Source organism: Dermacentor albipictus, chromosome 1, assembly GCF_038994185.2.
Source record: "Dermacentor albipictus isolate Rhodes 1998 colony chromosome 1, USDA_Dalb.pri_finalv2, whole genome shotgun sequence".
NCBI lineage: Eukaryota > Metazoa > Arthropoda > Arachnida > Ixodida > Ixodidae > Dermacentor > Dermacentor albipictus.
Genome location: NC_091821.1, coordinates 471,657,267 through 471,671,722, shown reverse-complemented (window position 1 = coordinate 471,671,722; position 14,456 = coordinate 471,657,267). Strand labels below are relative to the sequence as shown.

General features: G+C 49.6%; 1 protein-coding gene across 1 annotated transcript in view; it reads right to left on the bottom strand.

Annotated features, from left to right (window-relative positions):
* Positions 1-8,469, bottom strand: part of LOC135908904 (uncharacterized) — a 41,666-nt gene extending 33,197 nt beyond the window's left edge. Inside the window, exons 1-3 of the mRNA XM_065440738.2 lie at positions 8,353-8,469; positions 2,036-2,314; positions 1,451-1,723 (exon numbers count right to left, since the gene is read on the bottom strand). The gene's annotated coding sequence lies outside the window, so the exon portion shown is untranslated. The remainder of the gene's footprint in view (positions 1-1,450; positions 1,724-2,035; positions 2,315-8,352) is intronic.
* Positions 8,470-14,456: the final 5,987 nt, after the last annotated feature.

Here is a 14,456-nt window from a genome sequence, read left to right as displayed (position 1 = left end):
GCTTCGACTGACGAGAAGATGCTGATAACAGTTCCCAGTCTATATCCGGATAATTAAACTCTCCGCATAGTACCAAGTTCGCTCGCGGAAAGCGGGTTTGGAGGTGGAAAAGGACAGAATACAGCTCATCAACAAAAGAGCAATCTAAATCTGGTGGACGGTAGCAGGCGATAAGCAAGGTGTTACCAAATTTAAGGGACAGGTTAATACATAGTAGTTCAAGGCTGCATTGGACGGGTACCAAGTGTGAGACTACCGTTGATTTAACGAGAATCAGGACACCACCTCCTCTTCGGCCAGCTCTGTCAAGTCTGTAGACACTAAACGTTCTACTAGTCTCGAACAGCTCACTGTCCTGAATATCTGCGGTAAGCCACGACTCGGTAAAGACCGCAATATCCGAGCAATTATCATCAAGAAGCGCTTCCACAGCTTCCTTCTTTGGTAAGTAGCTGCGAACGTTCGTGAACATGACAGCCATTTTACGATAAGATGGAGTGACGTGTGAGCTTTGCGAAGGCTGAGCTAGCTGTTTATAAGGAACTTTGGAAGCGGGTGGTGATCGCTATGACGAAAGTTCGATTACGCGATCCGTATTGGCGTCATATATGTATTGTTTTTTGTCGATCTCCAGTTTGTCGTACCGTATTTTGAACGTGGCGTCCCTTTCCTTACCAAAAGAGTACAACTTTTTCCGGGCTAACCGAACATGCGCAGAATAGTCCTCACGAACAGAAAATTTTGATTTCTTCAGCTTCGGCCCTGCTGTCAGAATTTTTGACTTCACCTTAAAATGTGCCAGTTTGACAATGATTGGGCGGTTTTTTGATTCTTGGAAGCGGCCCATTCGATGCGCACGTTCTATATCATCAGCATTTATCGACACACCAAGATGCTCCGAGCAGAAAGAGATTACATGCTCCTCTGATTGCTCCCAGGTTTCACCGGCCGCATCTGTGATACCAAAGAAGATCAAGTTCGACCTGCGCAACCGATTTTCTGCGTCATCGCACTTCTCTGTGAGGTTTTTAATCTCGGAGGAAAGCCTAGTAACTTCATCGTTCCAGCCTGGTTCTGAAATTTTTCCGCCTGCTTGACCTGTGTGTACTATATTTTCTAAAGCATCAATCCTCAGGGAAAGAGTGCTGACGTGATTTTCGATGCTAGTCTGAGCACTACGTATGTTTGAAAGCTCAGTGAGTACAGTGTTTTCTGATTGTTCAAGACGCGATATCGCCGCAGCGATTGATTCTAGGGTCACGGGTCCTGGGTTTAGTTCAACGTCGCCGGAGAGGACAAGCAAGAGGTGAACAATGTAAGCATTGATGCAGTGTAACCAACTTTGGTACATCAATTTGCGGCAAGAATCGATATACTCAAGTGGGCACGACACCGCAAGTAAAAAGGGATTGCTTGTACGGGTGCAACAAGCATGCGGTAAATAACTAACCTGCACAGAGAGCGGTGTTGGCATGACCGTGTTTGATGCGGTGACGTGCCCCAAGTCGAGCCGGTGCAGACGTGGATTAAGTAGGTATTCCGTTGCAGCCGGTTGCCAGATGAAAGGCTCATTCCAGGCGGGAAAAAGCGGGAAAGCGCTAGCTTCTGCGACGTCCTGAATCAGAGGCGGGAGGTGGAGTGGCTTCATAGGGCGGTGTCGATCAGGTATCAGCAAGCCAGCGAAGCAAAACGGCAACGTCGAGACGGTCCATATCAGGACAGCCTGCACAGAGAGCGGTGTTGGCATGACCGTGTTTGATGCGGTGACGTGACGTGAACATGGGCCTAAGTGATAGGCCCCGAGGCATTCGCAACAAGACATTGAGCGTTCATCAGTATTGATGTTCCCGTTACATTTAGTGCATATAGAATCTTGTAACGATGTCATGATGTCACAAACATACGCAAAAAAAGAACAGAATAACACAGATATTACGAACACATATACTAACAAATGCAAGATGGCAGCAGCAGCAGCGAGAGCACACTTCAGAAAATAGAGCTCGGGTTTACGGCATAGGGTTTAGACACCAACCTGAAAAAATTGAAGCGGCGTTCGTGAGAGACGAGTTCACGTCCAGCTGCTGCTGCTGCCAAATGACTCGTTTCACTGTGAGGCCGCCGCTTTTATGGCCCAAGGTGGCGTCGAGATCCTGGTGACGTCGTAGGTCAGTCAACTTCACGCCTGGTGTAGGTACGTCTGGGCATGCGCAGAGCAGCAGAATACTTGCTGGTGTAGGCAGGCACGATGATTAGGAATCTTCACAAGCCCCAGGAAAGCCAGGACGACAGGCGCCGAAACAGCAGCAGATAGCTGAAAAAATTGAAGCGGCGTTCGTGAGAGACGAGTTCACGTCCAGCTGCTGCTGCTGCCAAAATTGCGACGGGTGCTTTAGTCTTCCGACATTACCACCTGTGCAATGCGATGCAACATGAGTAATGACTTTCACGCTGTCCTCTCGAATAATACTGCCTCGGTACCTCGCAGGCACTCTTATCCAGGAAGTGCACCAGTCGCGCTGCGAGTCGCGGTCAACCTGGACTCATTTGCAACGCCCGGGCCGAACAACGACCTGGGCCAATGCACAATTCCGATATTGAGTATTAAACGCCCAACGTCTCCCATTACCGCAACTTAAATAACTTTAAACACATGATATTCCGCGGCCCTGGTGAACGCCGACAGTATTACAGCTCCTTATAATTGTGCTCATGAAGAGGTGGACACATCTGAAGCCGTCATTTTACTGGTATACATAGGTGGAAAGCTTTAACTTCTCTGGGGAGGGGGGGGGGGGGGAACATATATGTTGGGTTCGGGAAGTTGGTCGGGCCTTGTAAATTCTCATATAAGGCCGTCACTTGAGTGACCAACTCTTCGAGGTCAGGTAGTGTTTCTTGAATATATATATATAGCTTAGCTATATATATACTTAGCTTATAGTAGGAGATACTTCAATTTCGCAGTCTGAGTCCTTTCCCACCACCAAGAATCTCTCGGTGGCGTAATCTTCCTTCGTGTAATTGTGTACTTCGCTGTCGCTAATACTGCGTTGCCTTTCCGGCGAAACTTCTGTCTCTGTCCGTCTTCATTTTTTTATTTTTCTGTGAGTCTAAATATAAGCGCTCCTGCGCATGACTGCTGTTGATTCTGATTTCGAGTGAATCTGGCTTGGCCTCATTTCCGTTACTGAGTAATTTATAGAGGGTACCCGAACTATCATACACCAAGGCTTAAAAAAAGAGCAGTTGCGTTACTAGAACAAAACCTTGTACATCTTCTTTACAGTACAGTGGAGTAGCCACCAGGGATTCTTCCTAAAATTTCATTCGACAACTGCTATTAATTATCTGATTCGACACGCACTGTCAAAGTTATTTAAGTGTCACTGAGGCATTTCTAGGCACCCTCAAATGACATCAAACTGCTGTCTTCAGCGACGTACTAAACGCGTGCCATTTTTTCCGACTGGCAAACAGACCTCACGAAATATGAAAACTACCATGTGACTGCGCTACCACCCGCATGACAAAGCAGTGCTCTGAATAAGCTGTTCGAAAGCAACTGCATTGCCTGTCGCAAACCCGAACGGACAGCGCATCAGCTTGATAATTGTATGGAAGGAGCATCAAGAAAAGGTTTCGCGGCTTTGCAGCTATTCCTTCCTCTCTACGTCACACTTATTATCCGTCTCTCGATGCCGGCTGATCACATTGGTTTTCATCATTTCAGATGATAGTTTGTTTTATTTATTTATTTATTTTCACATACTGCAACCCAATTGGGCTATCGCAGGAGTGGGCTTGTAGATTAGATATAGTTTACCTTGCATTGCTTGCATTGCATTGTAATTTAGCGGTGAAGTAGCGTCGATGATAAGGTACGGAGCGTGATAACGCGCCAGGAGTTGGAAGAAAGGCCAGGAATGTGGGCTGGTATCCAAAGCCACACAAACGAACCAGGACCAAAGTTGTGCGGTGGTTGATGAGCACGGCCATGTCTTGTCTTTTGACTTTCTTTAGTCTCACTAGTCAGGGCACGTGCCAGCTGACGGCAATCTTCAGCATAATTGGCGACTTGAGAAAGAGGAGTATACTCTGTAGCGTCAGGTTTGTACGGCAGTGTGGTGTCCAAAGGGCATGAAGGCTCACGGCCATACACAAGGAAAAAGGGGGAAAAGCCAGTGGTCGCTTGCGTCGCCGTGTTGTATGCGAACGTAACAAAGGGGAGTACGGTGTCCCAGTTGGAGTGGTCGGATGAAATATACATCCGCAACATGTCGCCAAGTGTGCGATTGAAGCGCTCGGTCAGACCGTTGCTCTGGGGGTGATACGCGGTCGATCTGCGATAAATTATCCTGCACTCAGCGAGAAGGGCTTGGATGCCCTCCGACAGGAAGACACGGCCCCTATCACTCAGTAATTCTCGATGAGCACCGAGACGAAGAACAAAATTGAGTAGGATGAAAAAACCAACGTCACGGGCGGTCGCTGCTGGCAGAGCTGCAGTCCCAGCGTAGCGAGCAACGTGATCTACGCCGACAATAATCCACCGATTTCCATGCCCGCTGCATGGAAACGGGCCGTAGAGGTCGATGCCGACGCGGTCGAACGGACGAGATCGGCATGGTAGCGGCAGCAACAGTCCTGTGAAACGCTGGGTAGGTGTCTTGCCTGGTTGGCATGTAGTGCAAGACAATGTACTTTTGCACAAAGTTGTACATGCCTCTCCAATAATAGCGCTGACGCAACCTTGGGTAAGTTTTGAGGACGCCGGCATGGGCGCTTAGGGAATCATCGTGAAAAGACGCGCAGACGCCAGAGAGCATATGACGACGTATAGCGAGGAGCCATTTGCGTCCGTCGGGCATGTCGTTGCGGCGATATAGAAAGTTGTCCCGCACGGAAAAGTTGGTTGCTTGGCGACGCAGTGCTCGTGTCGAACGGACGTCAGACGGAGCGGCAAGGTAGTCAAGTAACATTGCAAGGGTTGGGTCCTTGCGCGGCTCTGTGAGCATGTCAGTGATGGTGAACGGTGACAGGGTGGACGAGTAACCTGACAAAGACGCCAAATCAGACGTCAGTGGGGAGCGAGAGAGCGCATCAGCGTCGGAGTGCTTGCGACCGGAGCGGTACATGACACGGATGTCGTACTCTTGCAAGCGAATCGCCCAACGTCCCAAGCGTCCAGACGGGTCTTTCAAGAAAGCCAACAAAGGGCATGGTGGTCAGTAAAAACGGCTAAAGAACGGCCGTAAAAGTATGGGCGAAACTTGCTTAGTGCCCCGATGATCGCTAGGCACTCCTTTTCTGTGACGGAGTAATTTAATTCTGCTTTCTTTAGAGTACGGCTCGCATAAGCGACGACGTATTCGTCATAGCCAGCTTTCCGTTGCGCTAAGACCGCGCCAACGCCAACTCCGCTGGCGTTAGTATGGACTTCCGAGGGAGCATTAGGGTCGTAGTGGCGAAGAATCGGTGGTGAGGTCAACAAGTGGCGTAACTGCCGAAACGCTGCATCACATTCAGGTGACCACGCTGCTATGCCATTACTGGCGGACAGTAAACTTGTCAAAGGTGCCATGATGGACGCGAAATTGCGCACGAAGCGACGAAAATAGGAACAAAAATCAATAAAACTTCTGAGGGTTTTGATACACGTGGGCGTTGGGAAGTCGGCAATGGCGCGGAACTTGTCTGGGTCCGGGAGGGCGCCGTCTTTTGAGATAACGTGACCCAAGATGGTTAGCTTTCTTGCAGCAAAACGGCACTTCTTGAGGTTAAGCTGTAGGCGGGCGGATGCGAGACAGGTGAGAATGTTATGCAGGCGAGCGAGGTGTGTTGGAAAATCGGTTGAGAAAACGACGATGTCGTCTAGGTAACATAAACAGGTCTTCCATTTGTGGTCGCGAAGGATAGCTACGCTCAAAAGTAGCAGGCGCGTTGCACAACCTGAAGGGCGTGACGTTAAACTCGTAGAGGCCATCGGGTGTAACGAATGTGGTTTTCAGACGGTCAGGCTCGGCCATTGGAACTTGCCAGTACCCGGAGCGCAGATCCAAGGAACTGAAGTATTCTGCGCCTTGTAAACAGTCGAGAGCGTCATCGATTCGAGGCAATGGATAAACGTCTTTTCTCGTTATCTTGTTTAGGCGTCTGTAGTCGACACAAAAGCAAATGGAGCCATCTTGTTTTCTCACCAATACGACAGGTGAAGACAAAGGACTTTGAGAGGGATGGATGACTCTACGTTTGAGCATGTCGTCCACTTGTTCCGTGATGATTCGGCGCTCTTCGGCGGAGCCACGATACGGGCGCTGTCGCAAGAGGGAGTGGGAACTGGTTTCGATGGTGTGAGAAACACGGCACGGTCCAGTGACTCCTGATGACAGTCGAAGGAATTGACAGACTGGTGAAGGAAAGCGAGAAGTTGGCGGCGATGACGTGGGGAAAGAGTAGGGTCGATGGCGTTGTCAAAACCCACTGAAGGTGATGAGCCGGAGACCGAAGCAATGGCGTCAACTCGACGGAGGGAGTCGGTAGGAGCATCGAGGTCGTCGACGTAGTCGACCGCCTGGAAGTATCCTACGGTCTCTCCACGCAGTAGGCTGATCGCGTACTGGTAGTAGTTGGTGACTAGCATCACAGTCGACCCAGATGTTACAGTAATCACGGCAAACGGAAGAACAATGCCTTGCGTTGAGCAAACACATCAGACGGCGTGAACACTACAGTGGCGTCAGATGTGGCATCAGACGACAAGGCAACAGCCATCGACGACCCAGGAGGTATGGCTGTGTCGGCATCAACAGTGAGTTTGTCGGCAAAGTCAGGAGAGCTGGTCGGCAGTGATTCATATAGTGGTAAAAGCGACACTTCTGCACGCGAACAGTCAATGACAGCATGATGACGTGAGAGGAAATCCCTATCAAAGATGAGGTCGTGAGAGCACGATGGTAGCACTAAACACTCGATAATGTACAGAACGTCGTTGATGACGATACGGGCCGTGCATACAGCTGAAGGGTGAATTCGCTGCGCGCTGGCAGTGGCAAGCACCAGGCCAGAGCGAACTGTAGTCACTTTTCGTAGCTTGCGGCAAAGGCTCTCATGAATGACGGAAACGTCTGCTCCGGTATCGACTAGTGCGACTGCGGGTACTCCCGTTACAAAAACGCTAATAACATTTTGCGGCGAACATTGAGCTCCTGAGAACGTCGATGTATTTGCAGTTCTTACCTCAGGAACTGCAGCAGTCGGTTTCCCTCTTCAGTGGGAACTCGACGACGTAGGGGCGAAATCGAACGCCGACGAGGGATGGGGGAGCGCTGAGTTTCCGACCGGCGGTCAGTGTCGAGACGTTGCGGTGAAAACAGAGGCGTGGCGGTGTGTTGTGGTGCGTAGCTGGGCGTGTCAAAGCTGGTACGCGCAGTTGGGGCGCGGCGACGACAGAAGCGCGCTAAATGGCCAGCAATGCCGCAGGCGAAGCACATAGGCCGGTTGCCTTGAGTGCGCCACGTCTTGGTGGGACGCAAAAACTGTGGTGACGGTCGGGCAACTGGAAATGAAGCCGGATGCACAGGTGATGAAAAGGAAGCTGTCTGCGCAGGTGGCCGTGCAACCATGGCTGCATAACTGCAGCGACGTAGGGCGAGTGGCAAAGTTGGTATGGGCCAGCGGCACACTCAGAGGATTGGGTAGGGGGGTTGTAGGAGCTGCAGGAAGCGCTTCAGATATCTGAGTTCAGATGGCTTCCTGCATCGTGGGAGGCAAACATGCCGTAGGTGCGTCGCTGTGAGGCAGCAGCAAGAGCTGCCTGGCCACCTCTTCACGAATAAAATCTTTAATATGCTGCGAGAGGGTCGAGTTGGTTGTTTCGGTAGAAACCACGATGCTAGAGACAGAATCGGCGTGCTGAAGGTTCTGGCGCGCGACGGAACGTTGGCGGCGCAACTCGTCAAAGCTGTGGCACAGGTTAATGAGGACTGATACGTTAGATGGGCTCTTTGCCAGCAATATCTGGAATGCGCTGTCCTCGATGCCCTTGAGGATGTGTTTAATCTTGTCATCCTCTGACATGCTGGGACTTACCCGCTTGCACAAATCGAGAACATCCTCGGTGTAGCTGGGCATTGTCTCTCCAGGCTGCTGTGCGCGCTGGCGTAGACGCTGTTCAGCGCGTAGCTTACGCACATCTGGGCGATCAAAGACTTGAGCAAACAGAGTCTTAAACGCGAACCATCTTGTAAAGTCTGATTCATGGTTGAAAAAGCAAAGTTTGGCTAGGTCGGCTAGGTAGAAATGCACGTGGGTCAGCTTAGACTGGTCATCCCATCTGTTATGGGCACTTACACGTTCTTACGATGACAGCCAGTCTTCCACGTCGTGTTCGGCGGTCCGACTGAAAATGGGTGGGTCGCTTGGACGAGGGACGCCGGCGCAGATGACAGTGGCAGCCGGGGGTGCAGGCAATGAGGTGGCGGGATCGGGCATAGTGCAGGACGATTTTGTTGGCAGGGTTCGTGTACGGAGCTCCAGGACGAGGTGAAGGATCTCAGCAAACTCCACCAAATGCGACGAGGTTTATTGTCGTTCACAACGGTGTGAAAGACTAGGTAAATCAAGGCACTACAAGGGCTTTTCGTAGCACGGGACTCACTCGCGATCACGGCACGGCCCTTCGTCTTCCTCTTTAGACGGCACATACACAGGGGCGCGTCTGTTTCATTACAAAGGGAACAATTTTTGCCAATTTCCAAACTAAAAGAACTATCAAACTAGATAAAGACTTTTGAAAAATTACAGCCAAATATCGACTACTTAAGCACAATATTGCTGCGTAGTGTAAAATACTGTATATTTACAACTGAGGTTACTGGCGTTCAGGCAACTGCCAGACTTCGTCTTCCTCTAGTCCAATCCAACTTGTTCCTTCCCTTCAACGTAACATCACCCTCCCGGCGGAGTAGCTCCGTCCCGGTGCAATTTATAGAGCCTCACTTAATGGGGGGGCATAGGGCTTCAGCCTGGCGACGTCAACAGCATCGCTGGTGACGTTGGGAGGCACTGAAGGCTGACCGACTGGGGCGATCTCGTATGTCACGTCGGACAGTTGGCGTAAGATCTGGTACGGACCAGCATAATGGGAAAATAGTTTTTCCGACAAGACGACGCGACGTGAAGGCGTCTAGAGAAGGACAAGCGAACCAGGTGAAAAATGGAAGTCTCGGTGCCGAAGGTCATAGCGTCGCTTTTGTGAAGCTTGCGAGAATGTGAGGCGATGACGGGAGGCTTCTCGTGCCTGGGCGGCTAAGTCAATAGCATCGCGAGCATAACCAGTGCTGGGTGATTGTACTGCGGAAGGTAGCAACGTGTCAAAGGGCAAGGTGGGGTCGCGGCTATACAACTGATAAAATAGTGAAAAACCGGCAGTGTCGTGACGGGACGAGTTGTATGCGAAAGTGATGTATGGTAAAGCGACGTCCCAGTCGCGGTGATCGTCGGAAACGTACATGGCCAGCATTTCAGTTAGCGTGTGGTTGAGTCGCTCGGTGAGGCCATTCGTTTGAGGGTGGTACGCGGTAGCAATCTGGTGCTCTGTAGAACAGGAGCGGAGCAGATCATCGACGACCTTCCATAAAAAGTAGCGGCCGCGATCCGTCAGCAACTGGTGAGGGGCGCCGTGGTGCAGGATGACGTCGTATAGTAAGAAGTCGGCGACATCTGTAGCGCAGCTGGTTCGTAGCGCTCGTGCGATGGCATATCTCGTGGCATAATCGGTTGCTGCAGCAATCCATTTGTTTCCTTTGATGGAAATTGGAAAGGGGCCAAGGAGGTCTAGGCCCACACGGAAGAAGGGCTCTGTAGGGTATCAATTGGTTGTAGCATACCAGCGGGAGGCATAGCAGGCGTCTTCCGGCGCTGACACAGCTCGCAAGAAGCGACATAACGGCGCACAGAGCGATAAATGCCGGGCCAGAAGAAGCGTCGCCTCAGACGGTCGTACGTACGAGTGATGCCCAGATGTCCAGCCGTAAGAGCGTCGTGAAGTTGCTGGAGCACGGCTAGTCAAAGGCGCTTGGGAACGACTAGGAGGAGCTCCGGGCCGTCAGGACCAACGCTACGACGGTATAAAGTTCCATCGCGCATGGTGAACATCCGTAGGGACGGGTAATTGGGCGAAAAGCATAGGCGTTTCATAGGTGTTCGAAGAACAGGATCTTTGCGCTGCTCGTCGCCAATATGGAGGCAACCGGAGAGGGATAGAACACTGATGTCCGAGTCTGCATCGGTATCGTCCGGTTGATCCACGGGATTGCGGGACAGGCAGTCCGCGTCTTTATGCAGGCGCCCTGACTTATACATAATAGAAAATGTATATTATTGTAGACGCAAGGCCCAACGTGCAAGTCGTCCAGTTTGGTCCTTCAAAGAGGAGAGCCAGCAGAGGGCGTGATGATCGGTTACGACGCAGAATCTCCGACCGAAAAGGTACGGCCGAAATTTCCCGACCGCCCATACGAGTGCGAGACATTCTCTCTCAGTAATGCAGTAATTTCGCTCGGGCGGGGAAAGAAGGCGGCTAGCGTAAGCGATGACACGGTCTTGGCCCTGTTGACGCTGAGCGAGGACAGCGCTGATGCCATGACCACTTGCGTCAGCTCGTACTTCAGTGGGCGCCGAAGGGTCAAAGCGTGACAGGATTGGGGAAGTTGTAAGCCGCTCAATCAGGGTAGAGAACGCTTTCTCCTGCAGTGGTCCCCAAGAGAAAGGGACGTCTTTCTTAAGAAGGTCAGTGAGAGGGTTAGCGATGTCGGTAAAATTTTTCATGAAGCGCCGGAAATAAGAGCATAAGCCCAGAAAACTACGGACATCGTTTGTTGTACAAGGTACAGGAAAATTTCGCACGGCGTGAACTTTCTGTGGATCAGGTTGGATACCGGCGGAGTTTACGAGATGGCCGAGCATGTTAATTTCACGGCGACCGAAATGGCACTTGGAGGCGTTTAGCTGAAGGCCAGCCCTGCGAAACACGGAGAGTATGGTTGTGAGGCGCCGCAGATGGCTCTCAAAGTTCGACGAAAACAAAATCACATAGTTGAAGTAACAGAGACATGCAGCCCACTTCAAGCCGTGCAAGAGAGAGTCCATCATGCGCTCGAATGTAGCTGGCGCATTGCATAATCCAAAGGGCATGACTTTAAATTGGTACAGACCGTCCGGTGTGACGTCTTCGTGTTCCTCTAGTCCGATCCAACTTCTTCCTTCCTTTCACCGTAACAATATCTAACAAGAAAGCGTTGTTAATGCCATCAGGGTAGCAGGATTTGTTAGTTTTTAAGCCCAAGATTAGATTGCGAACACTTTCGAGAGACATGGTAATATAGCCAATTGAATAATGTGAGGAATGATTGAAGGTAGGTAAGTCAAAGTTATCAGTTGTGAATACGGATTGAAAATATTAGTTGAATGCGGTAGCGATAGTTAATGGTTCAATGGAAGCGATATCATAAGAACTGTATTTGTGGAGGCTGAGTTGGGCAACACTGAAGCCCAAAATTTTCCAGGGTTACTTTTCATTAGACCTCGTAATGTAACTCTGAAGTAGAAGTCCTTTGATGAATTAATTTTGAGGCGACGTTCCGCCTTGGCTACGTTAAATTCGGCTACATTAAGGGGATCACCGTTTCGATTTAAACACCTTAACCTAGTAACGCGACGTTGCAGGTGAAGTATCTCACGTGAAATCCAGGGAAGATTACGATTTTTCATTTTATAGGGACGAAGCCTTGGGTGCAGCTTGCCACAATCTTTTCAATAGAAGCCACCGTGAAGTCGACATCATTGGATTCGCTGAAACGTTAGATACCGTCAAAAGAATCATATAAAAGATCAGTAATAGATGCATCGTCGGCGTGTGAAAAATCCGGGAAAGTAGAATAAACAAAATGATTGTTAGGAACTGCAACGTAAAAAGTTGCGAGGACGGCCTTGTGATCTGAAATACCATCTGTAACTTCACATTCGAAACCATAATCTAAAAGGCGTTAACTAACAAAACTAAATCTAAAACTGCAGCGCCTCTTGTGTTCGATTCAACTATTTGCTTTAAACCAAGATATAATGAAAAATATAACAGCGCTTTGCTCATTTCCACATCTAAACCGGTGAGCGATAAAGATGGCCATAAAATACCGGGGGCGTTAAAATCTCAGACAGATGAGTCTTGAAGAAGACAGGATATGCTCGTGCATGAATATCGTTAAAGCTAGCAGCTATGTTAGATGACAGCGGACGGTAGATGACTCCAAGTGTTACAGAAATGCTTCCGAAAATAACCTTACACCAAACTGATTCTTTATCAGATTGGCTGGGGCCACTGAAAATTTAAGGCCAAATGATAAAAATAATGCAGCGCCACCTTCTCTTCCATGACGCCGATCAGTTAGAACTGTAAAACGTGGAGGTGTTATTTCGCAATCGTAAATGTCATCACGCAGTCATGTTTCTGTTTCACCAGCAATATGTGGCGAATGGGCGGATATTAATGAAAGAAAATTTGGACAATTGTTACTTAAGCTACTGGCATCAACATTTAAGGCGCGTAGGTTTTCTTGTGATTGGTTACTGAAGCGTCAAGGGGTAATAGTGGAGACGTTGGAAAGAGCTTTCGGGGCGAAAAAATCTTATCGAGCGTGCTAATATCATCCTCCCAATTGCCCACAACGTTATTATTAATTGCGTCGTCAAAGCCTACGTCAACGATGCAGCCATTGTCCCTGAAGGGCTTAGACGCTTCCCATATCTTTTTTTCTGATTGATCATATGCGCATAGAAAAATACTCGGAAATACGGAAGTCAGAACCTTTATGTTTGTGACAGTGTTTCAGGACGTTTATCTTTTCGCGATAGTCGAGCAGTTTCATAATAATGTGGCGTGGGCGATCGGCATGCCTTCGACCAATCCTTTTAAGACTCGGGCAATCCATTTGAAGTTTTTCTTTAAACCAGGTGGAAATTTTAGTCAGCAGAAGATAGTGGGTTTTATCACGCGTTTTGTCTACCGCCACATTTCCAGAAGTGATATATATGTGCGGCCTTCCTCTTGTTGTCATTTGCAACTCCCAAGGTAAGGATAACTATTACCCTGCGCTCGTTAGAGAAAGACATGGCGACTGGGACGAAACAAAACGCACTTTTAAACATTTTCGCTGACGCCATCAATGCGCTTTTGTGGTGACAGGTTTGGTGGCAAAAAAAAGAAGACCCATCCGTGCACTTTATCTACGCTAAGACAATAGCTATCACAGCTTGTTTCCAACTAGCACCAAAGGCGGCATGTTACTTTTGGCCGGGTCGCGGTAGATACGGCACTAACTCGGTCACCATGTTTACAGCAAAGCTGTATGCGGCTAGCTGATTCGTCCGTCCGTCCTTTTGTCGCCTGTACGCCGAAAACTCCTCCTGTACAACCCCATGCAAATGCACGAAAAAAATGCGAAAGAGAGTCGCGCGAGGAGTACTTCTGAGGAGTACGCAGCTTTCGATCAGCAACAGTAGCTGCAAAAGACCGAATTTTAGAACGCAGATAATCAAGCAAGCGTCGAGACAGGCAAAGTAGTCAGCATGGCGCGAACTTTCGCTTAACCAGTGCGACGAACTGCAGCCATCCAGCGCGCCCAACGCTCCGCTTCGTGGGCCCTTGAAGGAAAACGGTAGAATGTGATGTTGGGATTCAGGCCCTCTTGTTCATGGCACCCCACGACGCAGCAGTAACAACGGTGACGTTTTTTGAAAGCTGCTTTAGGTCTCTCCGGGTCGGTGTCGCCGATTCCTTCTGCTTGTAGCATTACGTCCCATGACACACGGAGAGTCCGTTTTCGTTTAACTATAGGCGGCGGCCAGCTCGTAGCGTGGTTGGCGTGGTCTGTGAAAAGTGACGAGACTCTTTGCACTCGCAAAAAGGCAGAAAAAAGAGCGAATCGACGCAAAACTCGGGCTAAAAACGTGCTTCGCCACAGCCACGGCTCAATACTACCCAAGCTGGTACGAACCAGATAACGTTTCTCGCCTCCACCAGGCGCCGCTACACTGTAAACGGAAATAACTCCGAGGTGGGAGTATACTGCTTGTCCTCTAGCGACCCCCCGGTTCGGAGTTTATTATGCTCCGTATGATCGGAGTAGAATTTTTACTCCGTGCGAGCGGAATTCTTGCGTGGAATTATGGGAGTTTTTTTTCTGTCTTTTCTTTATTTTTTTGCTTTGCAATTGACGGAGTTTTTTTGAGGTGCAACGGGAGTATAAAAAGAGGCATCGCGTGAGTTTGCACGAACATGTTTACATGCAGAGGGAGGCTGCGGGTTCAATTTCGCAATATGCACACGAGACCGCGTCAAATTCGGCAAAACAAGTCAATGAAAGCACATGTATCATGACGTACATAAACATTTCAGA